This window comes from Phacochoerus africanus, chromosome 8 (genome assembly GCF_016906955.1).
Source record: "Phacochoerus africanus isolate WHEZ1 chromosome 8, ROS_Pafr_v1, whole genome shotgun sequence".
Lineage (NCBI taxonomy): Eukaryota > Metazoa > Chordata > Mammalia > Artiodactyla > Suidae > Phacochoerus > Phacochoerus africanus.
Window position 1 is genome coordinate 68,671,020 of NC_062551.1, and position 27,908 is coordinate 68,698,927.

Here is a 27,908-nt window from a genome sequence, read left to right on the forward strand (position 1 = left end):
TTCACCACACTACATAAGTATGCCCCAGATTTTAAACAAACTGCTGTGGTTTTGCTCTTATGGAGCTGAAACTTCATGTTGCCATCAGGAGTTACCTACCTATAGGTTCCTGGTAGGGAACATTTTTTAAAAAGTGAGTTACCTGAACACAGAACTTACAGCTAAGTCTGGGTTTTAATAGCATCTGGAGAGCTCTATTTCTCATTTTTGCTAGAATGGAAAGAATATGAGATTCAAACTCGGAAGTCCTAGTCCGGGGTTAACAGATGCAAACTACTGCATTTGGAGTGGGTAAGCAATGAGATTCTGAATACAGCACAGAGAACTAAATCTAGTCCCTTGTGATGGTACATGATGGTGGATAATGTGAGAAAAAGAATGTGTGTGTGTGTGTGACACACTGGGTCACTCTGCTATACAGCAGAAAATTGAGGGAGTTCCTGTCATGGCTTAGTGGTTAGTGAACCTGACTACTAACCATGAGGTTGTGGGTTCCATCCCTGGCCTCGCTCAGTGGGTTAAGGATCTGGCATTGCCGTGAGCTGTGCTGTGGGTTGCAGATGCAGCTCAGATCCTGCATTGTTGTGGCTCTGGCGTGGGCCGGTAGCTATGGCTCTGATTGGACCCCTAGCCTGGGAACCTCCATATGCCATGGGTGCGGCCCTCAAAAGACAAAACACACAAAAAAACAAACAAAAAAGTTGACAGAATACTGTAAACCAAGTATAATGGAAAAAATAAAAATCATTAAAAAACCAAACTTGGGAGTTCCCGTCGTGGCGCAGTGGTTAACGAATCCGACTAGGAACCATGAGGTTGCGGGTTCGGTCCCTGCCCTTGCTCACTGGGTTAACGATCCGGTGTTGCCGTGAGCTGTGGTGTAGGTTGCAGAGGCGGCTCGGATCCCGAGTTGCTGTGGCTCTGGCGTAGGCTGGTGGCTACAGCTCCAATTGGACCCCTAGCCTGGGAATCTCCATATGCCGCGGGAGCAGCCCAAGAAATAGCAAAAAAAAAACCCAAAACCAAACTTGGAAGTCGTAGGACCTGGGCCTGCTCCTCCGCTCCACAGAGGAAGGTCTGACATGGCCATGCACACACAGCCGCTTTTGAAATGGGAGATTTTTAATGGGGCTCAACACAACTGGGCCACGACGCGCATTCTCTCTTCTGATAAAGTAACATGTTCAAAAGGCCCTCACGTCTGAGCCTCACAAGCCCTGTGCCCACGGGCAATGACTGCCCCACTGGCTGCCCAGAGCTGACCCTCCCGCCAATCCTCCAACCCTGGCAGGGTGGCAGGGTGGTGATGTGAGAAACGCAGGGGAAACGCCACCCCGTTCAACTCCAAAGGAGCTGGGAATTCCCTGTGGCATAGCGGGTTAAGGATTCGGCATTGTCCCTGCAGTGGCTTGGGTTACTGCCGTGACACAGGTTCAATCCTTGGCCTGGGAACTTTGACATGCTGTGGGTGTGGCCACCCCCCCACCAAAAAAACCACCAAAACAAACTATAAAATTGGCAAAACACCGAGGAGCACCAAGCACTATCTTAAGGGGTCTACACGAACTGACTCATTTAAGCATCATGACAACCTTATGAGGCAGGATTGCTAAATCCCCATTTTACAGATGGGAAAACTAACCAAATATCACCAAATCCTCGAGACAGGGTGTGTGTGGGGGGGTCAAGGGTGACAAATGTCAACAATCAGGAACCTCAGGGACAGTGTGTGGATCTGCGAGTGATGGGCACCTGCCACCTGCATCTGCATTTTAAGACTTTGTTTGGTGTGGTCTTTCTTTTTTTTTTTGGCTGCGCCCAAAGCATGTGGAAGTTCCCAGGCCAGGAATCAAACCTTTGCCACAGCAGCGACCCAAGCCACTGCAGAGACAATGCCAGATCCTTAACCCACTGCACCACAAGGGAACTCCCATTTCAAGACTTTAAGTGTTTCTCAAAGACCTACAAATGACCAAGAAAAAGGCTATATTCTCATCATTTATTCTTGCCTCAGCTTGTTCCTCTTTTAAATTGGCTATAAAATACCTGCCCCACCTATTTCAAAAAAACTATGCTTCGTGTCACATTGGATTGCACCCTGACGAGCACCAGCTGGACAGACCGGAGAAGAAGGCCATCTCCCTTGACTGCCCGGCAAACTCCCGACACGGCTTGGCTCGAGTGCGGGATGCGACCTGCGTCTACAGCAGAGAAGAGAGGCCGTAGAGAGGGGCTAGGTTACAGACACAGCTGAAAAAGAACTCTGCATTAACCCCTGGCTGAGAGCTTTCAAAATTAACTCCCTCTGGTGAATTTTAACTAGTGTGTCACAGTCAGAAACTCACCAGGACTTCTGAAAAGCGACTTCGACTCAGTCCTCTTACATAACTGTTTGGAAAACACTGTAGGTATTAAAATGAGTCCCACTGTGAAAATGGCTTCTTCTCCTCTACCCTGCTTTCTGCACAAAATGTTATGTTAATAACTTACTCCTTCTCAGGGGACTGAAGAGCAGGCAGATTTGCAAGTAAGCAAACCACAGTTTCCCCCAATAGAGAGTCAAAAGCATAGGCCCACAAGCCAGGGAGGGGACTGCCCGCTGCTCCTCCATAGAGAGCAAGGAAGACAAGGCCTAAATTCGGGCCTGTGCTAATGAGGGGCAGGGAGAGGCAGGAGAACAGTGAGGCCAAGCAGAGCAGATAAAAGCCTCTCCACACACCGGCTTTACATGACGCCTCCCTCCCTGTTCATCAGTGGCTCTTACTGACCAACCACCAGTAAGAACCTACTGCAGGAGTTCCCGTTGTGGCTCAGCAAAAACGAAGCTGCCTAGTATCCATGAGGACGCAGGTCTGACTCCGGGCCTCACTCAGTGGGTTAAGGATCCGGCATTGCCGTGAGCTGTGGTGTAGGTCGCAGATGAGGCTCGGATCCTGTGTTGCTGTGGCTGTGGTGTAGACTGGCAGCTGTAGCTCCTATTGGACCCCTAGCCTGGGAACCTCCATATGCTGAGGGTGTGGCCCGAAAAAGCAAAAAAAAAAAAAAAAAATCTCTTCAGGAACTTTATTTATTTTTGTCTTTTTGCTATTTCTTTGGGCCGCTCCCGTGGCAACGCCAGATCCTTAACCCACTCAGCAAGGGCAGGGACCAAACCTGCCACCTCACGGTTCCTAGTCGGATTCGTTAACCACTGTGCCACAACGGGAACTCCTCTTCAGGAACTTTTACATGTACCCTCTTGCTGTTTGCCGCAGAACTGTCAGACTGCACATGCCATCTATCCATGTTAGAAACTCCCCCAAACGACTCCACGGGCCCGGCCCTGCTACTCAAGTCACCGTCCCACACAGGTCGCCGGCCCGATTCCAGGGCTTTCCTGTGCTTCTACCGGCTATAAAGTTTCAACGGTGGAGGCCTCCGTTCTCCGTCAGTGGAAGCTGCAGGCAGGCAGCCTGCCTGTCTCCTACACAGACACAGGATGGAGAAACGTTTCCAAAGAGAGACCCTGCCAAGGCAGGATGTTTTGTCAACTCTATTACAGGAAGTTCAGAAGATTCACCTAAAACACCTTTAATATTAAAAGAATCCTAGTGTTTGCCAAAAAAGACCTGTTTCCCTGCCTCATCCCAGAAGATGTGGTGGTACGTGGAACAGAAACCCGAATCCAAGCCTGGGCATTTCTAATAAAGTTCTCTGAGGGTCAAATACATTCGCTGCTCAGCTGTTGGGGCCAGGGAAGGGGGGGGGGATGGACGGACAGACGGTACCAGACCGTTCCCTTCCTGGTTCCTCTCCTTTCCAGTCTTCTGCAGGCCAAAGCGCACCGGAATGAGAGCTGGACAAGGCAGGTCTCACATGACCTGCCCGATGCTTCCACCTTCTTCCATTCACGGGTGCCGTGGCCATGGCCAGCCCCTGGTTCGTCCCTGTTGTACCCAGCCCCTCCCACCCCTGAAAATGAGCTCTAGAAACACAGAGGGTGACTGTAGTGCCAGGGCCTGGGTGTTCGAGGCCAGTCAGACGAGCCGGGCAGTTCTCCTGCCCAACTGACTCCCGTGCGGCTGTGCTCCAAGCTGCGCGGTAGCACGCCCCACCAGGTCTCAAACACGAGTAGAAGCCCAGAGGGCTGCAGCTGGCAGGAAGCTCTACAAAGCGGGTCAGCACCCTCCCTTTACAAAAAGACAAGAATCATACATTATTTAAAACAAAACAACCCGAAACGCACCCGAACCCACAAAAGCTTTGTATCTGGGTACAACCTTGCCCTCCTCCCTACAGACTGCCCCTGGGGTGAGGTGGTGACGCCCCCTGCCCCCGGCCAGGAGCTGGCAATGCACTTGGACTTGCCAGCCATGTGCCCTCCAGCTTGACCAATGTCTCCCACTGCCCCGTTTCGGGCTTGGAAATAACTACCCACAGCAGGATCTGACACCACCTTTCCTGTCCGTTATTCAAAGGTCCGTGTCTCACAGAGGCACCACGCTATCCTACCTCACGGTGCCGGCTCAGCACCCAGAGTGAAGCCCACGACTTCCTCTTCAACACACCTGTGTGCTACGCTCTGCCCAGGTGGTCTCAATGTCAAATAAAAGTCACTATTTTCCATTTGAAGACCACGTGTCCAACAGGAAAATGACCTCCTGTTGGATGGTTTTCATAGCAGTTGTGCCCACTAGCCAAGGCCCCTGAGGCATCCAAGAGACCTCTGTCTGCAGGACCCTCTGAGTCTAGATGGTTATGCTGAGTGGCTGAAGTCCCTGCATGACCACAGGCCTACCAAAGCATTGCCACAAGTCCCTTGGGGCACAGCAGGTTAAGGCTCTGCCATTGTCCCTGCAGCGGCTTGAGTCGCTGTTGTGATGTAGGTTAGACCTCTGACCTGGGAACTTCCACATGCCATGGACACAGCAAAAAAAAAAAAAAAAAAGAAAAAAGAAAAAAGCATCGCCACCGGGTGAATATCAGAGCCACACGCTTCAATGCACTTTCAAGTCAAATGAGAGCTGGCTAGTTCAGCAGCAGCATTAACAGATGGAGAAACACCGCCAGCTAAATACCTCTTGCCAATTACAGCTGCCCAGCTACACCCAGATTAAAAATAACTCAACACTAATAACGAACTCAAATGGGCACCAGAGGCTCCTCCTTGCCCTGGGACACCACTGTGGTCTCCGGGTAAATGTCCCCGTCAAGTGGCTCTACGCCACTAAAAAGTCCACCTTCTTCAGCAGAGAGGCTCTCTGCGTGGGAGGAAGGGGACTAAACTGAACCAAGAAATGTGGCTTGTCGACAAGTGACAGAACAAAAAAGAACTCCTTTTTTTGTTTTTTTGTTTTTTTTTTTTTGTCTTTTTGCCTTTTCTAGGGCTGCTCCCTCGGCATGTGGAGGTTCCCAGGCTAGGGGTCTAATCGGAGCTGTAGCCACCGGCCTACACCAGAGCCACAGCAACATGGAATCCAAGCCGCGTCTGCGACCTACACCACAGCTCATGGCAATGCCGGATCCTTAACCCTCTGAGCAAGGCCAGGGATGGAACCCACAACCTCATGGTTCCTAGTCGGATTTGTTAACCACTGCGCCACGACGGGAACTCCAAGAAGAACTCTTGAGTGGGGAAAAATGATAATTAAGGGGGTCAAGATCAATGGCTGCCCAATAAGAACTGAAAGTACGCCATACCAGTGAGCCCAATTTGTAACTTTAATTTTCTAGTAGTCATATTTTTAGATAGACAGGTAAAATTAATGTTAAAGACACATTTAAACTCAATATACCCAAAACAGGATCTTTTCAATATGTAATCAATGTACAATGATTAATGAAATGTTTTACATTCTTTTTCCGACTCAGTGTGTGGAATGCAGTGCGTAGTCCCACGAACAGCACATCCCAGCCCGACCAGCACACTCCAGGGCTCACCAGCCACACAGGGACAGCACAGGTCTAGGCTGATCTTTGCTTCTTTTTGGTAAAACATTAAAACATCCATAGCACCAAAAGTTTTCTAAGGAGCTAAAATAAATGTTTTGTTAGAACTGTGGACAATATCACATATTCTAAATAAAACCATAAAGCCCTGCTCTTTCAAATTCAGTGAGACATGTCTTCCAGAAGAACTCGGGCAAATCCAGAGGTTATGACCCACCCCACATCCCAAACTGAGGGAAACTGAGGTCCTGTCCAGCGCCAGGGGCTGCCACAGAAGGGGCTCCTGTTTGTTTCCCTGTCATGACAACAGGACAAGGGCCAGGGCCCCTCCTTTCACTTTGGTCACTTTAAAGCCTCTCCAAAAGGGGAAGAAAACCAATTATCCCTCTAGGAAATGCAGGGAGAGGGCAGGGGAGGGAACGTATTCCATTACAAAAGGCAACACTCTGGCTGGTTTCTTGCTCTGCAAGGCCCCCTTTGGGCCTGCTTCTCCCCCCCAAGCAGGAGGCCCATCCACAAGAGATCCCCCTCTCTAGGGGCTGGGGAGGGCTCACCTCCAGGCTGCTCTGTGGCTTCTGTTTAGCACGCTCCCATGACTCCTCCCTCTTGCTGAAGATATTGGTATTAAGGGAGCAGGAGCACAGCTGTGTGCAGATTACACACACACACAGATTCGATCTGTATATTTATAAGGAATACAAACATACTAATAGTGCATTTACACACACAGTTGGATACACTGGGCTGCATGCAGAGTGGATTTGAGTCCCAAAGCATTTCCTCAAAATTTTACAAAAACAAATGCTTAGGAAACGCTAAATATCAGGCTGAGGCGCTTCTGTCCCCTCCCCCCATGCAGACTGCCCCAAATCTTCCTCATTTGCAAAACTGGAGAAAGTATCTGAGACTCAATGAAGGAAAACCCTCAAAAAGAGCTTTATTTATTTGTTAATTTGGCTGTGCCAAGGGCATGTGGAAGTTCTTGGGGGAGGGATGGAACCCTCAGCACAGCAATGACAAGGCTGCCCCTTAACCTGAAGCACCACCAGGGAACTCCAAAAAGAGCTTCAAAACTCATTTTTATAGCAAAAATTAATCAATAGGGGATAATATTCACACTTAAAAGTTACAGTTATAGGAGTTCCCGTCGTGGCACAGTGGTTAATGAATCTGACTAGGAACCATGAGGTTGCGGGTTTGATTCCTGGCCTGGCTCAGTGGGTTAAGGATCCGGCGTTGCTGTGAGCTGTGGTGTAGGTCCCAGATATGGCTTGGATCCCGAGTTGCTGTGGCTGTGCCATAGGCTGGTGGCTATAGCTCCGATTGGACCCCTAGCCTGGGAACCTCCATATGCCACAGCAAGCGGCCCTAGAAAAGGCAAAAAGACAAAAAAAAAAAAAGTTAATTATAAATTGGGGTGGGGGGAGAGAAGGCAGAAGCAGAAAGTGGGGAGACTCTGAAAGTTCAGAGTTGATGCGGCTCCCGCGTCCACACCAACCTTGCATGTATATGAGGAGCAAGACCTTTGAAAGCACCCGTTCCCACAGCTGACAGAAATGCGGGGTCTCGGGAGTCCTCAGCTACTTTTGAAAAACAGGGAGAAGAGCAAGCAGCATTTTATGCTTAGTGCGTTAAATCCAGAATCTAGTCACAGGCATCAGGAAAGCTGGGCTCTGGTTCAACGCCAGATTCTCTGAGGGCAAGCCATGGACACTCCCTCGGCTGAGTTTCTCATGGCGAGATGGCATGCCAAGTGTCCTCCTTTACCCCAAAAAAGCACTAACTTTGAAAATGTTGGGTGTTCCAGTAAAATATTTTTAAAAAATTTTTAAATGGGTAATAATCCAGCGAAGTAAAAATAGTACCCTATACACGAGGACAGACACACAATCACAAGCTAAGTGCAGGCCTTACTTTTATTCTTGAAAATTTTTGCGACAAAACCCTCCAGCTGATATTCTCTTTTTTCTTTTCTTGATGTGGTTTGTATTACTTCTGCTTTTTGTTTGTTTGTTTTTAAAAGGTCCGTTTCTGAGGCTTCGGTTTACCGTGCTCACAGTTCCACCAATAAATCGTCTCCCAATCTGGGCCTGGAAAAGCACTGGCCACGGTTTGATTGCTCCAGCCCCAGGTTGCCAGGCAACCAACACAAGGGGGAAGGTCTGAGAACTGCTGACAGACAGCCAAGTGGCTGAAACAACAGACTTCTCTCTGTCAAAAATGTGTTTCAGAGGGCCACTTCCCCACCTCTGCTCTCTGCTAAACACTACACGATTGTAAAATAAAAATCAAAAGGCCACTGTAATAAAAACACACTTCCTGCTCAATTACTAATTGTTAAAAAGCTGTGGGGAGGCCCAGGGCACACAGTGTGTGGCAACAGAAATGTGATACTGTAAATGAGATCAAGGCAGCAGCATGCGAGAAACCTGATCTAAATGCAGCCTGTAGCTTCAAGTCAGGGGACCTGGTGGGTGGAGCAAGCCGGCTGCCTAAAGAAAGCACCAGGAACAAGATAGTGGCTGTTGAGACATTAAGCGAACAAACCAAACCATAACTCAGAAGCCAAAGGTTCACACTGCTTCATGATAACCTTCTTGCCCGTTCTGAAACGCAGCCTGGAGATAATGAAAGTTCCCCCTCAGGTGGATTTCTTACCGCAGGACAAGGGCGAGGAAGGGCTGTGACCCCCGAGAAGCACGACCCCTGGCGGTGCGGGTGGGGTGATGCCCTAAGGCCGGAATAACTGCATCGTCCTTCAGAAAGTGTCCCTCAGTTTCCCAAGAGGATCGGTTCCAGGAGCCTCTGGGACACCAAACTCTGCAGAGGCTCAATCCCCGATTTAAAATGGCACAGTATTTACACAAAACCTAGGCATATTCTCCCCTGCTTTTTAAACCACCTCTGGATTACCTCTAAGACCTAACAATGTAAGTGAGACGGAAGTAGTTGCTGGTGTGCAGCAAATTGAAGCTCTGTTTTTTGGAACTTTCCAGAATTTTTTCCCCCTGAAGAATTCTGATCTACAGCTGGATGAATCCAAAGATACAGAACTCGCAGACGTGGAGGGCTGACTGTCCCAGGTCTGAGTCTGACCGTCTAAGGCAGCAGTGTACACATCTGCGGGGCAGGCCCCAAGCCAGGGTGGCCCACAGGCCCACAGAACACGAAGTCTATGCAGTGTCCTTCCAAGAAACCACTTTCCTGAAACTGCCATCTAGGACTCTTTTGGGCACTGGCTGACTGTGGTATTCAGAAAAGAGCAGCCAGCTCTGAGAACACAGTTCTCCGTCTTTTTTGTGTCACAGACCCTCGCGGCAGTCTGGTAAAGCCTAACCTCTTCTAAAAAAGGTTTTTAAATGCCTAATATGAAATAACATCGGTGAGATTACAAAGAAAACCAGTTACACTGAATCTTTTAATATATATTTTATATTTAATATATGTTAAATCGAGTTATCAAAACATTAAAAATGCAAATATATGTACCTTACTTAATAATATATTAAACAAGATCTCACAGAAAATTTTAATTCTTGTCCTTTCTTTGAGGGGTGGGGCGGCGGCATTGTTTTGTTTTGTTTTATAACGTGAGCTCAGGTTATAAGCTCCTTATCTGTTAAACCACCAAAGCCTGGTTCCCTGCCCAAGGCTGACCCTCTCCACCAGGCCAGCCCAGATCCCATGGGGGCCTGACTTTCCCTGGGTTTTCCAGGGCCTAGAAGCAGGCCTGGCGAGTGGGATCTGTAGATGCAGGTCCACAGTCAGAGAACGAGGGTATGCAGACACCAAAGACTTTCTCAGGGGTAAGTGAACGCAAATACTTTTAAGGGAATTCATTTCCGAAACTCCAGCTTTCATGTATTTTCCTCCGGGAGAGTCATCGGCCTGAGAACACGCCCTGGGCAGGAAGGGGACGCTCTCCTTTCCCTTTCGCAGGCTCCCGGCACACACAAAGGCCTTCCTCTCTCCCATCTGGAAGGCCACCAGGCAGCACTGCCCCAACGCAGAAACCCCGGGCCCCAAACAAAGGGTCAATTCAAGGCTCTGGTATCTGTGTTGACACAGTGACTAACTCTAGGGTCACAACAGGAAGCCTTATGCAAGTCAGGTACTTTCCAATTCTTTACTCTCCACGGAATTGAAGGAGGATCCAGTGGAGGTGTCATCTGACTGGTTACTCGAAATCATGTCTAATGATAAAGTGCATTTTTGATTACAAAAGGAATTCCATCATTGAGCGACAAAACTATCATTCCCATCTATTTACGTAAACAACGCGTCTGAACACTTACATTTACAAACAACTGAAGAGTAAGAAGGAAATCAGTGCAGAATGTGGCCCCATGATAATATTCATCCAAGAACTAATGTGCTTTAAAAAAAATAGAATCATCTAATTTCTAATAAATATTAAAAAGTAAAATTTTGGGAGTTCCCGCCGTGGTTCAGTGGTTAACGAACCTGACTAGGAACCATGAGGTTTCGGGTTCAATCCCTGGCCTTGCTCAGAGGGTTAAGGATCCAGCGTTGCCAAGGGCTGTGGTGTAGGTCGCAGATGTGGCTCGGATTCCGCATTGCTGTGGCTGTGGTGTAGGCTGGCAGCTACAGCTCCGATTGGACCCCTAGCCTGGGAACCTCCATATGCTGCAGGTGCGGCCCTAAAAGGCAAAAGACAAGAAAAAAAAAAGTAAAATTTTATCAACACTATATCTTGGTGTTTTTTTTGTTTTGTTTTGTTTTTTTGTTTTTGTCTTTTTGTCTTTTCTAGTACCGTACTCATGGCATGTGGAGGTTCCCAGGCTAGGGGTTGAATGGGAGCTGTAGCCGCTGGCCTATGCCAGAGCCACAGCAATTTGGGATCCGAGCCACATCTGCAACCTACACCACAGCTCACGGCAACACTGGATCCTTCACCCACTGAGCGAGGCCAGGGATCAAACCCGCAACCTCATGGTTCCTAGTCAGATTCTTTAACCAGTGAGCCACGATGGGAACTCTAGATACCTTGTTTTGGTCAACAGTGCACTCATAATTATAACATAATTGGAAAGGATTTTCCTTTAACACTTAGAGTTGTATTGCTAAAGGAAATAACATGCACACGTATTTGACACACACACACACACACACTTCTACTGGAGGGAGTAGGAAAGGGTGATGAGAAGACAGACTAAGCACAAAATGCTTTCCATCAGGAATAAAGCTCGTGGGGAGGCAGACTGGAGGGATTACTAGCTACATAAGTTAAGGGGGAGGGGGGGGAACAAACTCTAAAATATTACTGCTAAAAAGGAGCCCATTCATATGTTTTTAAAATAGATGATAATGGGTATAAATCACGATGGCATTTAAAATGCACTGGGTATATGTAAAAGAGCAATGGGATAATTTTATTTTCAAATGTCAATATTTACACTAGATGAAAAAAGTATATGCCAATTTAAACTCTGGAAAGAGTATATCATTTTTTAAGCAAAACTTTTTTTAAACTTTATGGCTATACCTGCAGCGTATGGCAGTTCCCGGGCCAGGGACTGAATCTTGTGCCACAGCTATAGCAATGCCGGATCCTTTAACCCACCGTGCTGTGATGCGGATTGAACCCACACTCCGCAGTGACCTGAGACACTGCAGTCAGATTCTTTAACTGCTGCGTCACAGAGGGAACTCCAAACAAAACATTTTTAGGGGAAGTTTTGTTGTGGCTCAGTGGTAACGAGCCTGACTAGTATCCATGAAGATTCAGGTTTGATCCCTGGCCTTGCTTAGTGGGTTGAGGATCTGGCATTGCCCTAAGCTGTGATGCAGGCTGGCAGCTGTAACTCTGATTTGACCCCTAGCCTGGGAACTTCCATAGGCCACAGGTGCAGCCTGAAAAAGAAAAAGAAGAAAAAAAAAAAGTGTTTTTAGGGGCTTTATGGTGTATTTTTTTCTTGGAATTTGGGGGCAGTGGGGAGGAGCATGCATCTCATATGATCTCAGCTAGATTTATTAGACTCTGGTTTTACCCAACAGACCAAACTAGGGTTACCAAAAGGGTTTTTACCCACTAGAACCCAGAGCCTACCACTCAAGAGCCTACACAGTTACCAAAAGGGTTTTTACCCACTAGAACCCAGAGCCCACCACTCAAGAGCCTACACAGTGTAACTGCTGTCCCACCAAGATAACGGCCATTCTTTGAATTCCAAAGCCGACGGCGGCATGTCTCCGTTCAGGAAGAATACAGGGTTCAGAGTCCTCGGCCCGCGAGGAGATGACAGTGGCCTCAGCTCCCACTAGACGCAGCATTTGGGTTAGGAGCTGTGTTAAGAGGGACCCAGAGGTTTCATTTCAGCTCTGGGGAGACGGTGCCTTGTTAAACAACATCAATGAGAAACACAGGGAGGAGGGGTGGCACCTGTGCTGCGTGGCCGCTGCCACTGCCCCGGCCTGACACGCCTGCCCTCTCCCGCTGTGCTGTTCTGTCAGGGAGCCTGTGCTACGTGCCGAAGAGCTGCTCTCGGGCTGGGCTGTCGGCCTGGATTCCTGAGTATCTTCACTGGTGAGGTGTGACCCTGGCCAAGTCTGCTGACTACACGTTGCCACCTCCTCTGTCCTGCCCCGCTCTCTGCAGACCCCACCATGGGAACGCCCACGTTTGGCTTGGCACCACATTCTGGGCACCCAAGTTCGTCACTGCCATTAGCATTTCTCTCTTTGAGGGAGTTCCCATTGCAGCTTAGTGGGCTAAGAACCCAACTAGTATCCACGAGGAAGTCCTGCCTGGGACCATGTGGGAGAGTCCCCTGTTTCTTCATGTTTCTTCATGGAGTTCCCGTCATGGTGCAGTGGTTAACGAATCTGACTAGGAACCATGAGGTTGCGGGTTCGGTCCCTGCCCTTGCTCAGTGGGTTAACGATCCAGCGTTGCCGTGAGCTGTGGTGTAGGTTGCAGACACGGCTCGGATCATGCGTTGCTGTTGCTCTGGTGTAGGCTGGTGGCTACGGCTCCGATTAGACCCCTAGGCTGGGAATCTCCATATGCCACGGGAGCGGCCCAAGAAATAGCAAAAAAAAAAAAAAAAAAAAAAAAAGACCAAAAAAAAAAAAATTAAAATAAATAAATAAATAAATGTTTCTTCAATAACGAATCCTGCTATCAGTACCTGGGCCTTACAGGGCCAGAAGAGGCCACATAGTTTAGTTAACATTCTAATTTTGTAAGAGGTCGATGAATTGCCAAGGTAGAAAAACTGGTCTGCGGCAGAGGCTTGACCAGAAATGGGCTTACATTTGCAGTTTACCACCAAGCTTCAATTACGCTACAAGTGCACGGTTTTCTACAGACAGATGGGGCAGTATCTGAGAATAGCAGAAGAGAAGGGACACAGAAAAAAACAAGGAGGAGAAACGAGAGTTTTTTGTTTTTGAGCAAATCATGAACCAAGAAAATAACAGGACCCAACAGCAGCAAACGTTCAGAGGAAATCTCTGAGACCTGAGCTCAGCCATCCCGGCTGCTCTGACTACAGGCAGGCAGGGCCTTCTCGACACCAGCGAGGATGGCTCACAGTGGGTAAAAATTCTTGTGGCCAATAAAGGATGAAGCAAACGTTCTCCATCATGAAGAAATGAATCTTCTACTTAGCAAGCTCCTTCACGGCCCCTTTTCTTCTCAGGCCCTTTTGAGAAAACACATCACACTGAGGATCCATCAAAGAAAAGGAAAGCCCAGCGGCAGCTAAAGGGACTCCAACGCTAGACCGAGCCCTCCTGGCCCAAGAGAACATGCACCCAAAGCGACCATCAGAACATCGGCCAAAGGTTTCACAGCAAAAGCCAGGCCCTTGTCTTCTAGTCTTTCCCTCAATCTGAAAAACCATGAAAAAGGTTTAGAGAATCTCTTTGGCATTTAAAAATATTGTCACTGTGTCCTCACACTGGACAATGCATGTCTATGCCTGAAAAACACAGACTCCATGGGAAAGACAGCTCCGCGATTTCACCTCCACGGCAACATCCTCACCTCTCCTTCCAGCCAAATTCGGTCTGTTTTAAGGTCTCAAGAGTTCCTGAAGGCATGTATCTGGTTCCGACAAGGAACAGTTCACAGGCAATTAAGACACGACCCCAAAGATCACCAGATGGGGGTCAAGCAACTTGAATTGTTAGAAAAACATCTATCACTTGATGCGCTGACCTGCACGAGCAGACATGCGCAGCAGCAGGTGCTGTGGAATGAGAAGGGCCGCCGCCCGGCTTGGAGCCTGAGTGTGGCTCATTTGTTATCTTCGCAGCATTGCCCCGCATGGCCTTATCTGTGTTCACTTCCTCGTCTTTGTTTCCCCCCAGAACAGCAGGTCCACTGTCGCTTCCACCTCTAGAGCCCAGACAGCGCCTGCACACATTTAAAGGCCGAATATTTGTGGAGCGGAGAAACAAACAGCACAATATATAATATTCTGGAGCCAACACTCCAACCTACAATTTTAAATTCTAGTTTTTGATTTTGTTTTGTTTTTCATGGCTCCACCCGCAGCACAGGGAAGGTCGAGCAGCAGCAATACTGGATCCTTTAACGCACTGCGCCAGGCCAGGATCGACCCGCACCTCCGTAGAGACCCGCGCTGCAGTCAGATTCTTAACCCCCTGTGCCATGGCAGGAACTCCTCTCATTATTTTTCTAGTCACAAAATCCTGCTTCCTCACCACTTGGCTCCATCAACTTCTGTGTATTAATTCAATTCAACTCAATCTACCCCTTGCTGAGCCGCAGTGATGAGGACAGCGCTGTGAGACCCGCGCTGGCCATCAAGCAGCAGCCGCGTGCAGAACAGCACCCGGGGCCACCCCGCACCTCCTCCTCTCACCCCAGGGACCCCAACTGCCTCCTTACAGCCTAGCGACCTGTCCTCTTCTCTCCTGTCTCCAGCCGCCCTCCTAGCACAGCTCCCCCTCCTGAAGCAGCTCCCCTGCAGCTCCCCACCCCCCACCCCCAACGACAGGGCCAGATGCTTAGTTCTGGTGCCTTTCCAGCCCTGGCAGTGACAGGCCTGACTGGCCACCTCGTCTGCCACCTCTGCCACTGTCCCTCATCAGAATATCAACCCACCGGGCCGCCTTCCCCTCATCGGTGACTGCCACGGCGCCAGGAGCCCTCTCCCTACCCTGCCTTCGGGGGGCCCTCTCAGGAACAGGAAAGATCTCGCCCAGAGCCTCCTAAATTCTGTGTGCAGCCACGATGCCCGGAGCCTTCGCCTTATCACAGCCTAGCCATGCACTTGCGACTGGACATCTGTGAAACCGTCCAAGCCATAAGACTAGAACGCTTATTTACCACAGCACAGCCACTTTTTTTTTTTTTGCTTTTTAGGGCTGCACCTGTGGCACATGGGGTCTAATCGGAGCTGTAGCCACCAGCCTACGCCAGAGCCATAGCAACGCAGGATCCGAGCCTGCGACCTACACCACAGCTCATGGCACCCCTGGATCCTTAACCCACTGAGCGAGGCCAGGGATCGAACCCGTAACCTCATGGTTCCTACTCAGATTTATTTCTGCAGCACCACAATGGGAACTCCAGCACAGCCACTATTAATCCCCAAAAATCTCTTCTTCTTGACTCTGACCTCCAGCCCCCTCAACCCCTCTCTCAGCTCTGTCCTGATTTCCTCAGGTTCTGGACATGCCTCAGCCATCCTGACTCTGCACCAACTTCCTGCCTCAGACTTTCAATCAAGTTGTACCAAGGATAGCCCAGTCCTATCACTGTCCACATTAAAAGTATGTAGCTTTTCTTTATTTCCTAAGAAGTGAAACATAATGTTTAATGAGTTAAAAAATACAGAACCCAAATCTTTCTCCTGCCTTTGGGCTATTTCTTTTTGGATTTTTTTTTTTTTTTTTTTTTTGCTTGTTAGGGCCGCATCTGTGGTATCTGGAGGTTCTCAGGCTAGGGGTCGAATCAGAACCGCAGCTGCCAGCCTACACCACAGCCACAGCAACGTGGGATCCAAGCTGCGTCTGGGACCTACACCCACAGCTCATGGCAATGCCAGATCCTTAACCCACTGAGCAAGGCCAGGTATCGAACCTGCAACCTCATGGTTCCCAGTCAGATTCATTTCTGCTGCACCACAATGGGAACTCCTCTTTTTGGATTTTGTACTAAGTGTCCATCACTGTGCTCCTTCTGCCCCTCAACAGAAAAACTCCCTGAGGGGAGTTCCCGCTGTGGCCCAGTGGGTTAAGAACCTGACTGCAGGAGTTCCCGTTGTGGCTCAGCAGAAACGAATCTGACTAGAAACCATGAGAAAGAGCTGAGAACCTTCACCGCAGAAGGGCAGTAGCTGAGTCTTCACGCCACATGCTCAGAATGGCACCGGGCACAGAGCAAGGCCGCACCACAGCCCCCCAGGCCTCTGGACTCAGGCCCTCCTCCTGCTTCTCATGTCTCCTCAGCTCACCCTTGGCAGAAGGGCAGAACCCCGTGCCCTGGCTCTGCTGGGCGAAGCACATCAGGGCCTGCAGCCGGGAACCCCGTTGTCATCCCTGGGTGCAACCGGGGCTGAGAACCAGGGCTCCAGACACGGTGCTCTCGGCATCTCTCGTGAGGATGGCGGCCCTCACCCAGCCCCCTGGCTCTCAGGGCCTGGAACATGGATGCCGGGTCCCAGCTCAGAGTCTGACGTGGGCGCAGCCTGGGCACGAGGGCATCTTGAAGTTGTGGGAGATTTGAATGGGCGGCCAGGTTTCAGAGCCACGGCTCCCTTCTCTCCTTGGGCCCTGGTCCCGCCAGACTAACCCTCAAGGACGGCCCGGGGCCCTGCCACTCCCACACGCACACACAGGCCATTCCTGCCACTTCCACCACATAGAACATTCTCGTCCTCGGCCACCACATGCACTCCTCCACCCAAAGATTCCTTCAAACTGGGCAGCCGGCTTCTAACCAACCGCTCACATCCGTCTCTGCCTCTGATCTTCCATCAACCTCCATCAGCTCTGCCTGGTGAAACCCTGTCCATTCTGCAAGCCCCAGCCCCTGCTCAGAGCCCTTCCAGACCCACTGCCGCAGAGCAGAAGACAGGCTGTTCGCCCCAGCGTCCCCGTGGGCCTTGCTCGCTGCTAGGAGTGGAGAAGCACTCAGAAAGGGTTTTCGATCGCGTGGCCGCTACCTCCTCTCTAGGTTGCCTGTGGCAACAGCATCCGACTCGAGAGCTCATTTATACCCACCACCGAAATCAGTCAAGGATGCTGCGCTGCCAGGCAATTACCAAGGTTAGTGGCGACTCTGGCAGAGACCACAGCAGCTCCAGAACAGAGGGTGTTCCCTGCCTAAAGTCAGCTAAGTTCCCTTCCTTCTGGATAAAGAAATCAATGTTATTTTAAAATCGTGTTTCTAAAAAGCTAAGCGAGATACAAAACACATCATCCGAATAACGGAATGGAAGATCCGGCTAGAGGAAGGATGCTGGCAGTCACACATGGATAAAGGGGTTTCACAAGCACCCGGCAGAGCCTCATACAAGGCAGGTGTGGAGATGCAGGAATTCAGTTCAACAGAAGGAGAAAAGGACGTCCTTCCTCTCGCTTACCCGGTGTCGCGTTGTCGAAGGGAAATCTACAGCTGCTGTCCAGAAACTGACAATGATGCCCGGCTCCGCACTGTAAGAACCTGCCCATACAGACACTCATCTGAAGGAGAGGGCCTCTCCTACACAGGCATGCAACCCCTAACCGTGGAACTCCCGACCGCCTACCTAAAAAATCATCTCAAACCAGCGGAGGATGATATAATGTGATGCGTACCGACCCCTCTAAGTGTGCGAGCAACTGAATGACACACCGCAAAGTGTGCCTAAAAACAAGATAACCTAAACAGATCCTTGGACTGGGAGTTCCCCTGGTGGCCTAGTGGTTAAGGACTCGGCGTTGTCACTACTACAGCGCGGGTTCAATCTCTGGCCTGGGAACTTCTGCACGCCATGAGTATAGTGGGGAAAAAAATTTTTTTAATTAAAAAAAAAAAAAGATCCTTGGAATGTTTGAAAGGGATTTTAAAAGAGGAGGGTGGGGAGGGGAATGGCAGGAGGGAGGAGGGAGGAGGGAAACGTGTGAGCCGATTATAAAGACAGAGAGGTCTAATGAGCAAAACCAACTGCCAAGGTCCGGATGTTCTTGGGTCAAAAACTGGGAAGCTGGCAAAGCAGCCGGGCATCCCAAAGGAGGCTCTGAAAATAACTAACTTCTGTTCTTGCTGGAAGACCGGAGAAGGTCATTTCCATGGACTGAACTGCAAGGGGAGACACCAGGCCTTCAGAGGCCACCCCCCTCTCTCTGCCACTCCAGCTCTGTCTGATGTGATCCACAGTCCCAGGCGGGGTTTTACTGGGAACACAGGAACGCAAACCACGGGCACCAAGAGCCCAGTGGCTTCTACAAGCAGAGCTAGTTCAGTTTTATATAATGGTACATGGGTTTTGGATGCAGCGCAACTGGTTTCCTTCATAAGAACTCGTTAAATTCATTTTCTAAAACTTTCCTTTCAAAAATGGATAACCAAGCCTGCTTAGCACTGCTACCTTAAAAATTAGAGGCCCTAGATAGAAAAAGAAAAGGACTAATTTAGGCTGACTGTGCCTATTTGGAAAGTAGCTTATTAGCAAATATGTGACATGTGACATACTTCAACATAGGCTCCCAGAGCAGACCTGGGATGATGCAGGGCCACCGACATGGCGAATAACACTCATCAACATGCATCTCTGTGGTCTAGAAGGTTCTGTGTTATTACTGCTGATGAGAAAGAGGAGGGAAATAAGTTCATAATCAGAACTTACAAAGGGAAAAGGAAACCGAGAACTCTCAGAGCCAAAAGGAGACGTGTGGGCGCAGGCGTCCACAGTCTCGCCTTTCTTACACCTGCCAATTCTTGACCTGGAAGTAAAAGGGTGGGTGGGGGGCCGAGGTGGGTGTCAGCTCCAGAGTCCCTGTCAGACACACCTGTCAACCATCAGAGAGTTTGTCCCTTCCCCCTTCCTTCTCCTTTTACTTCCCAGACAAGAACACAAAGACCCAAAGGGGGGGGCCAACTCCTCTGAGGTCTCCCAGGCGACCGCCCCAGGGCTCCTGCTCTGGGCTTGGCACATTCTCTCTCAACCACAGGCCTCTTCCTGCCCACGCCCACCGGCCCCGACAAAGAGTTTCCAGAGAAGAGAGAGGAGTGTGACACGGCTGGTCTCGTCCTCCCCTGAGCTCCAGAGGCCTGTGTCTCTGCCATGTCTTGGCAAAGTCAGCGTGGCAGCAGGACCTCTCCTATTGTCAGAAAAGAAATATTCCTGGTGTTCCTGGGGGGTCATGAATTCTGATCATTTAATAAAATGATCCAGAATGACAAAGTATACACTTAAAAAACAAAAACAGGCTCTAGGAGGAGTTCCCTGGTGGCTCGGTGGGTTAAGGACCCAGTGTTGTCACTGCTGTGGCTCTGGTTCCTGCTCTGGCAAGGGTTCAATCCCGGATCCCTGGCCGGGACTTCCACATGCCATGGGTGTGGCCAAAAAAACCCGAACAGGCTCTAGACACAGTTGAAATAGTAAACATGGCGTTGGTAGGCGTTTTCGCTTGGGCAACAAGATGGGACTGTGGTCGTTCTGCTCAGTTCTCTTATGTCTTGCTTCTTTTTGACTTGCCCTTCCCCCTGCCTCCTCCTTAGTAGTTCTCTAGTATATGTGCTTGGCAGCTCTGTTTCCTACTGTTGGGATTAACTACATGTCAAAAGACCTAGCCCTTTGCAAGGGGAAAATACCACTCCCAAAGTCACCAAACGGTGGGAGCACAGCAGAGGTTGAGAGGAGCTTGAGAGGCAGTCAGAACAAAGACGGCCTGAGATGAGCAGACAGCCCTACGAAAGAGATGAGCCAACAGGTCACACTGCCTTCCAGCGAGTGTGGGCAGGTAGGTTGGTCCGAGCAGCCAGGCTAACAGGGGCCCTGCTGGAGCCGCTTCCTCCTCTCTGGCATCACTCACTCTCTCAGCACAGAACACCTCAACCACAGTAAGTATTAAGTGACATTGGCAAGGAATGGGCTTTTTAATTTTCTCTCTCTCTCTTTTTTTTTTCTTTTTCAGCCACCCCACAGCATATGGGGTTTCTAGGCCATGGATCAGATCTGAGCCACAGCTGCGGCAACATCAGATCCTTAACCCGCTATGCCAGGCCAGGGACTGAATCTATGTCCCAGTGCTCCAGAGATGCCACCGATCCTGCGCCATGGCAGGTACTGCAGGAATGGGCTTCTTTAAATTGGGGTCTAGAAAATAAAACCACAGACAACCGGATGGTGTTGGCTGTTCCCTCTAGGGGAAGCGACTGAGAAGAAAAGGACAGGGAAATAGCCACTTCATTCTGCCAGCGTTAGAACGAGCACTGGCCTGCGCTGGTTGAAGGAGAAGCCTCCCGGATTGCATCAGTGAAGGGGCGCAGCCAAATGGGCCAACAGAAGTGATCTCAGGATCCTGGGGGTAGGGGGGAAACTAGGTTTCTCTTCTGTTCAACCCAAACTATCTATCAACTGTCTATCCACCTACCTACCTACCTATCTCCCTATCTGTCTGTTTACCTATCTTTTGTCTTCTTTGGCCGCACCCACAGCACATGGAAGCTCCCAGGCCAGGGAGCTGTGCCCTATGCCAGACCTGAAGCAACGCCAGATCCTTTAACTCGCTGTGCTACAGTGGGAACTCCCAAACAATACTTTCTGACGATCAGCCTTGCTCCAGGCCCTGGGCTGTGTTCTGGGGATATAAGACTCTGGCACTTAGCTAACACACAAGGCACGTCACTTAGTGAGCAGGTTTAAGCTGTCTTCCCTCTAGAATGTCAGCTCTGTGGGGACAAGGATTTCTGGGCCTTTTTTCAGTTCACTGCTGTGTCCCTAGTACATTAAATGGTGCCTGTCAGAGTGTTGGTATTTCTCTATACTTTTATGAAAGAAGTGAATGAATTTCAAACGGTAATCTAAAATCAGAACTGCCCAAGGATCCTGGTAAAGAACACAAAGGAGTTATCCTATTTTCATGCTCACTTGCCATCTGCCAAACTCCAGAAGTGCAAAGCTGGAGACACGGACCTGGGCCTGATCGCAGAGACCCTCTCCCTTGTGACTGCCAAACATCCTGCTTCCTAACACCTCCGCACGTGGCCTCCACGTGTGGAAAACGCACTGGAATTTACCCATAAAAACATATTTGGAAAAATGTCCTACAGCAGGTGCTGAAACATCAGCCCTAAGTGTCACTTAACAGCTGCAGGGTATTAGGAGGAAAAGAAGAAGAAAACACGACTAGGAAATACAAAAACAAAACAAACAAAAAAACCAGGCTGGTGCTCTAGTGCATGTGGCAACCAACTGGGGCTAGCGAGGCCATTACCTAAGAGCGACCTGCGATTTAAGACAAGCATGCCAGGAAGGGAGACGCTTTAAATGAGTTACTTAAGCGTAGTAGGTAGTAGGGTCCCATTTTTGACCTCCTGTTTCCTTCCCCCAACCCTGTCTTCTAGCTACCAGGCTACTCAGGGTGTTTCGCCTGTGAAAATGGAAAGCTCTAATGTCACTATGCAGAGAGCGTTCCGTGCATGCACATTGAAACGGACTCCAGTTCTGTTGCTAAGAAACTGCAGAAGGAAAGGGTTTTCCATCCTCTTCGTTTATAAAATAACCGCTTTGTCTTTGGGAGAACAAACGCAATCTCTCAAGTCCCCTTGTGCCTTGTTCTCATTTTTTAAAAGAACAGAGAAAGAAGACAGAGTGGTGGAGAGTGTATGCTATCTGCATTTTTTTTTTACTTGCCCTTGAAAATGAGATGGAAAACATGGTTTCAATAACCCACTGCTCTAGTATTTATTAATCTTTCAAGCTGAAGATTCTCCCCAACGCGCCCTCACTTCAAGCAAAAATGAAAAATGTCCCATAAAAATTACTCTTTGATTTTAAAAGATTATCCTGGGCAGTGAAGAATAATTGGTGGTGCCTGTGTTCAGTGGGGGGCTACTTCCCAGGTCTCTTCTGTCCCGCAGCCCACGGCCCGGGCGCCCACACCGAGCATGTGCAGACAGACAGACACATGGAGCCCCAAGAACGGCATGATGTACTGTTGGCTTTCTTTAAAAAACAAAACAAAACAAAACACTAAAATTAGGGCTTGGGATAAGGAACGTAAAAAAACATATTGGTTAAATAAAATGCAAAAAAGAATGACCTTGTTTAAAAAGAAGGTGAAAAACAGGCAGACTAACTTAACTGCTTTGACCACAGTACAAAGAAGAAGCCTCGAAAGCAATAAAAGCCAGGGATGTGAAAGGCAAGGTCGCAGCTGAATTTGTAGCTTTAACCCAGAGGGGACTTCTGACATGAAATACTGAGGTAAATTTTTGAAGTTATCTCTCCCCTTCTAATGCCTGGCTGATTTCATTTACTGAGGATCCTAAAATACATTTCTGCTACAGCTTGTTACACAGTAGAATCTTTCTGCAAACTAACTGACAAAATGGATTACCTTACACCAACTTTTCTGCGCATATAATTGATTTTTAATTTGATGTCTCATTTCCGAAAGCTCCTGACAATAAACTCCACTCTGTCCAAGCTATTGACTTCTTTAAACAAGGATTTGATTCAAAGGCTGATGGGGAGTCAATTATAGGAAAAAAAATTACCTGAAACATTAGGCAAATTTCATTTGAATCTACATTTTCCCTTTTTACTACTAAGGACTGGTTTTTACCATGGACCATAATAAGAATATATGACATGAGTAATATGTATAGTACTTATGTATAAGAAGTATGTCCATATCCACAATTTCTCTTATTTTTTCCTACTCTCATATCTAAGAATTAAGCTGCTCATAAGAAATAATACCAACTGAGCTTAAAATCTGGGGAAGAGAAAAATCTACTTTGATTCAACATCAAATTTACTAAATACCTACTACGTGTTGCAATAAATATACCATGTCTGTATTTTGGGTTCTAAGCAAATTCCAAGTTTTTCAAATTAAGATTTCTTTAGAAAGTGAACACTTCAATGGTATGATTCAATTTCTGCAAGTTTATAGTTACATAAAATGATGTATGGAAAGGACCACATCAAATGCTCAACAATTCTGGAAGTCTGGCCATTCTTAAAATAAACAGAATACCACTAAGCCTTCCCCATGTTGAACATATAAAATTTAAAACTAAATACCAAGACGACGGCCACCTTCAAGCCCAGTGCTGGTAACTGTCCCCTGCAGGAGGCTCTCTGCCCCTCACCGCCCCTCACTGCCCCCCGCCCGCCAGCTTGCACCTCTGCCACCTCCTGCTGTTATAGGACCTCTACTTCGGTTTGGCTTCGAATTCCATTTCCTACAGCTGCCACACAAACAGTAAATACAATTCCCTGTGTGTGTACTCCGCTAAGCAGCAGCACTGTCTTGCGGCACATCCAGAGGCCCGGCTGGAGAAGCGTGAACAATGCAAATGATGTTTTCTCTAGCAGACCTTCCAAAAAAGGGCACAACAAAGGCATCTGAGGAGGCTGCTGGGGAAAGGCATGGCAAGAGCTGCGAGCTCAGTGTGAGGGATTCCTTGATCAGCCACACGGGCTCACTGGATTACAGATATTTTTCAGAAAATTAGTTTGCCGTGTCATGTCATTTTTGAAAGAGAGATTTTCACTGATAGTTACGATAAACTGAGCTTTAAAGTGAAGGACAGCTCAGATGTTTAAAAATTTATGAATCTGTAAATCTGTGTACCTGGCCAATTAAGGTTTATTGCCACCACGGATTAACAATCCTTGGATAAAAACTTCAGAGGTTATCTGTTTCTACCTAGGCGGTTCACCTCAAGGTATTACATCAAAATTGGTATGAAATATTTAAAGGGGAGCAGATTTCAAGGTAAAAAAGACAGTTGTGCAAAATGAAATGGAAACACTGCAGGAACATCCCAACCAACAAAATTCTCTACCTTCTACGACACCTGGCGTTTCGCAGAAAGCTGATGCAACAGGATGATAATTCCAAAACAAACACAGCCAAGTGGCTGGGAGGCAAAGGGTGAAATGCAGGGCTCAGTGAAGCACTCAAACTTACAACCTTGCAAGTCAGGCCAAACTTGCAAACACAAGGAAAATGCAGGCCCTGAATTTTAAAAAGAATTCAATTAACATCCCCAGTATTTCCATAATCAACAGCTGAATGCTAATTAAGAGCAGAGCATCAGGCAGAGAAGGAATCCCAGTGCAATAAGCAGCAACACAACGGTGGCAAATGCTACCTTCAGCTTGCATGCATAAATAAACAGAATTAATAACTATCCAAGCAAGGAAGGGTGACTTAATCTGTTTCGTTTAGGCGCAGTTCAGCCTGGGGCCTTTGTGTTATATTTAAATGTGTTCATCATGTTTAATTAAAAACCTAATAATCTAGGGTTTTTTTTTTTTTTGTAAGTTCTGATCTGTATTTTCCTCTTTCTCTTCTGAAGTTCTACTGATTTGGATGGCTTCCTGAAAAGGAACAGTATTTTCAACATAATGTAAGTGAAACCGGTTAACCAACTCAGTGTAGCTCCCCAGCATGGCAGCCAGCCCCTTCCTCTGGCTCCATCACCGCCTTACCAGGGCGCTCAGAAAGCTTCACGAACTGATGCAAAAATGCTCCTCCGATCTGCCCTGGCTTATTCTGTTTGCCTGAAAGACTGCCACAAGCTAGTTACTAAGGCGTTTCTCACAGTCTCTCCACTAGAGCAGAGTTCATTTGTCACGATCTGGCCTAGAATTTGACAGAAATTGCCACAAACCTGGCTTCAGTTCCACAAAATTTAAAATATCTCAGCCCTGGAGTGCTCATCGTGGCTCAGCAGTTAACAAATCTGACTAACATCCATGAGGACACAGGTTCAATCCTGGGCCTCACTCAGTGGGTTAAGGATGTGGTATTGCCGTGAGCTTCGGTGTAAGTGGCAGACGCAGCTCGGATCCCCCGTTGCTGTGGCTGTGGTGTAGGCCAGAGGCAACAGCTACGATTTGACCCCTAGCCTGGGAACCTCCATATGCCTCGGGTACGGCCCTAAAAAGACAGGGAAAGAAAAAAAAAAAAAAGGATCTCAGCTCTAATGAAAGGCCTCCTACTCTGTACCTGTGAGACCTACAACCTCAAGAACCAAAAACCAGTGATTTACCTGAAAGCTGGAGGAAGTAAACCTTTTTTTTTTTTTTTTTTGCTTTTTGGGGCTGCACTCACGGCATATGGAGGTTCCCAGGCTAGGGGTCAAATCGGAGCTGTCGCCCCCGGCCTACACCACAGCCACAGCAATGTGGGAGCCAAGCGAAGTACCTACACCACAGCTCACGGCAACACTGGATCCTTAACCCACTGAGCAAGGCCAGGGATCAAACTCACCTCCTCATGGGTCCTAGTCGGGTTCATTAACCACTGAGCCACAAAGGACTCAATGCTGATGCATAATTATTAACTATTATAAGTTTTAAGGTGCTAAATTGAGGATGATGTCAATTACAGCAAAGAATCTTTAAAAACAGTAATTTTGCCTCTGGAGTTGTCGGTATTCCTCAAGCCCCTCACTGGCAGAGACGTTATTCTCACCACTGAAGGGTCCTCACTCTTAGTAAGTCTACAAGCTAGGAGGATAATCTACTGAAACGAGACGGTGAGGCACAGAGCTGGTGCCAAGGCAGGAAGGGAACAGGAAGAGGCAAAGGGTGAGGCTCCACTCAAGGGACCAACAGGAGCTGGAGCTGCAGGTCAGGAGGGGGGTCCGCCTCTCGGGGGCCGAAGAGCTTCGGGGACCTTGAAAACGGTTGGGGTCTGAGATACGGGTCTGCTCATGGAGCAGAGGACCCGACCCGCAGGGCTGGGGGGTGCGCAGGCTGCCCACTCCCAGAAGAGCCAGGGATTCAGGCCTCTGGGGTTCCTTCCACCAATAGCCGCACTCAAAGTGTTCAGTTCACATCCGCGCAGAGGAAAGCGAGTTCTCCACCACAGGAGTCAGGTCAGAGGTTGGGTCTAACTACCTCACCTACCGGAGGCACTGAAATTTAAAAACAACGAGAATGTCCAAGAATACAGAACACTGAGAAGGAAAAAAAGAGGTACGTCCACGTATGACTCTGAATTGGATCTGCTTAACCTTGGGACTCCTGGGGTGAGAAAAGGTGGGAACTTCAACAAAAGAGTGCTGCAGGCACAGAGCAGGTGTTTAGTCACAGCCAAGCCAAGCTAAGGTTAAGCGTCTTTGCTGGTTTGGTTTACGTGCTCTGTTGCCACATAAAATTATTCAAAGACTTGATTTGAATACATTCATCTGCCTATCAATGACTCAATCACTCTCTCACTCACTTCTGAGGTTTTACAAAGTGAAGCTTAACTTCCTAGGACTAAGGGAACCATTTGATCCCTAGGCTCTGCGAGCACTGGATGGCTGCCAGAACACTTCTCAACACTTACCCCAAAGCAAGAGGCAAGCGTGATAAAAATGAGCCCAAACTGACCAGGGTTTATGCAGTTAAGGATCATCCTCCAGTACCCAGCACGGGCAGCACTGTGGGGTCAGGTTTCATTTTCCAGAATTAAGCTGGGCTTTCCCCAAAGTGAGAGCCCCTCCCCCACTTGCCATCCACCAGCTGCTAAAGTGGGGGGTGGGGGGAGGGCAGTGGGGCCGTGGTCCACAGGGAGCCTAATACAAGCAAGTGCTGAAGGAAAAGGAAGCCAGCTTTCCTTTAAGCATGATTCCAGCTTCTGCACTGGAATCTGAAAATTCCTGAGGGAATGAAAGGTCATGGGAGAAGTGAGGGGAGAGGGGAGAGAGTCCTGGCCAGTGAGGGGATGGGGAGGTGACAGAACAGGAAGAGGGAGTGGGGGAGGCACCAGAAAGAAGGAGGAGAAGAGAGACCAAAAGCAAAGGGAGATGAACTGAAGCAGGGGCTTGCATGGCACAGCCACACTGACAAGGACCTAGGATGGGGCACACTGTCCACGTGCAGCCCTGCTTTTCATCTCCTTTTGTCTTTTTCCACAAAGGCTTTTTGCAGAATTTTATTTTATTTTGGCCGAGTCTGTGGCATGTGGAAATTCCCAGGCCAGGGATTGAACCCACACAACAGCAGTGACCCAAGTCACAGCAGTGACAATGCCGGACCCTTAGCCCACTGCACCACAGGGGAACTCCCAAAAACTGTAAAATTTTATCCATCAAATCTCTTATCTCCTCACATAAAAGTTCCATGGTAGAAAACAACACCAATTTGACTTTAAAAAAAAAACTGAAGTACAGTTGATTTACAATGTTGTGTTAGTTTCTGGTATACAGCAAACAGCAAAGCGATTCAGATATATATATATATAAAATATATACAGACACACATACAAATACATTCATTTTCATATATCTTCCACTATGCTTTAACCACAAGATACTGAATACAGATCCCTAGGCCATACAGTAGGTCCTTGTTGTCCATCTATTTTATACATGCAGTTGGTATCTGCTAATCCCAAACTCCTAATTTATGCCTCCCCCACACCTTTTCCCCTTAGGTAACCCTAAGTTTGTTTTCTATGTCTGTGCATCTGTTTTTGTTTCGAAAATAAGTTCATCTGCATCACTTTTTGGGGAGACCACCAGGGAACTCTTGTATCACATTTTAGATTCCACATATAAATGATATTACATGGTATTTGTCTTTTTCTGTCTGACTTACTTAGTACTATGATCTCTAAGTCCTTCCATGTTGCTGCAAATAATATGATTTTGTTCTTTTTTCTGGCTGAGTAGTACTTCATTGGATATATGTACATCTTTATCTATGTTTGCTTCCATGTCCTGGCTACTGTCAACAGTGCTATGAACACTGGGGTGCATGTATTTTCCTTGCTTTTTCTTTTTAGGACCACACCCATGGCATATGGAAGTTCCCAGGCTGTTG

At 48.3% G+C, this 27,908-nt stretch overlaps 1 protein-coding gene across 4 annotated transcripts in view; it reads right to left on the reverse strand.

Annotated features, from left to right (window-relative positions):
- The window catches only part of RERE (arginine-glutamic acid dipeptide repeats), a 404,974-nt gene that overhangs the window by 61,566 nt on the left and 315,500 nt on the right, over positions 1-27,908 (reverse strand). The window lies entirely within an intron of this gene.